We start from the raw sequence: 1,667 nt of genomic DNA, 5'->3' as shown, positions 1-1,667 counted from the left end.
TTCATCAAACAGTTCCTGGCTCTACATTCAGCAGTCTCCTGGTTCCTGATACCTGGTTGTGCAAACTATTATCTGGTGGTTCCTCACATCTGGCTTTGTATTTGTATGCTATTCAAATAGCTCTGCACAATATCCTCAGGCATAGACTGCTGTGATTGTCATTTTTCACTCTGCTGAGCATTCACAGTAAAGACTTTGTATATTTCTCCATTGCTATAAAGATTGTTTTATACCAGCTTTGCTACAGAGACAGTGTTATTTACCTGCAATTCCATAAAGACTGTAAATATTTCTGCATTACTACTGAGCTTGCTATATACCTGTATTACCAAAGAAATTGTATTATATTCCTGCACTGTCTTTTGACTGATCCCTGCACTACCTGAGAGTCTGTTTTCACCTGGATGCTCTTGATTACTGCATTATCCAGTGTGTTTGCACATCATCTTTATATGCACAGAACTGAAATAAACTCCATTGTGGTTTTACTACATCATCACCTCATTTTCCTGTGAATTTCTAACAGGTAGATTTACTAAAGAGCAGTTTGCATGATTTCAAAAATGTTGAATTTACTACAGGCCCAATAGTTAGGAAATAGCCTAAATCCCCCACATTACAAATCTCCAATCAATAAAATATAAATTGCCAGATTTACTAAGCAAACCACTAGAAAACCACTAGAAAAACATTGGCGAAACTGCCAAAACAAAAGAAGTGGTTGTGAGAGGCGAGATTACTGTTTAGAGCAATGGTATCATTGAGAACATAAGAGGAGGCACCACTGACATAGGAATTATTGTGGCAATCCTTATTTATTGATTATGGGGACAAAATTATTAAGGGGCAATATTATTTTATTATATTATGGGGGCAATATGTATATATAATTACATTAGGAGCAATAATATCTGATTGATAATGGGGGCAATAATTAGTTATGATGGAGGCAACATTTATTACTTTATGATGTAGTGCCACATATCTGGCAAGAGGGTAAGCACTTGTAGTGCTATATAATAAGTATTACCCCAAACTAATGATTGCCCCGGTTAGGCATTTCTCTAGTCCAGTTATACAACTCTACACAACCCACAGAATAATATATTGGAACAACAAGCTTGGCCATCAACAATGATATTTAAATCCCCATAGGTACTATTTCTAAACCAAATTGTACACTGTCTTGTCTATACAAAATACAATGGGCTCATTGTGTATCAAATAAAAGATAACTTCACTTTATCTATGATTTGCAAAAGGTATGTTTTAGTTTATGATTTCTTTGAATGTCATACATTATTAATTGCTTTGCTGTGTTAGCACTTTTTTACCCTGTGACATTGTTCTCACTGACATATATAGAATTTTCTGCCTAATCCACTTGGTATGGCCTTCAGCTTTTTGATTGTATTTTATAGGATCAATATAGCTATTCAGATAGGATAAGTATCTTGATCAGTTAAAGTTTAACAAAGGCAGATCTTGATATATATTTTAAAAAAAGCCATCTCCTGTACTGTACTATTTATTGTATCTCGGTATACTTCACACAATATGGGTGATTTTAATCAAGGTCCTCAAGGTCAAAAACACTTAGAATGCATGACAAATATGTGTTTACGCAATAAATTAATACAGTACACAAATGCAGTTAAACCAAAATA

Source organism: Mixophyes fleayi, chromosome 5 (genome assembly GCF_038048845.1).
Source record: "Mixophyes fleayi isolate aMixFle1 chromosome 5, aMixFle1.hap1, whole genome shotgun sequence".
NCBI lineage: Eukaryota > Metazoa > Chordata > Amphibia > Anura > Limnodynastidae > Mixophyes > Mixophyes fleayi.
Note: the sequence above shows the minus strand (reverse complement) of the source record.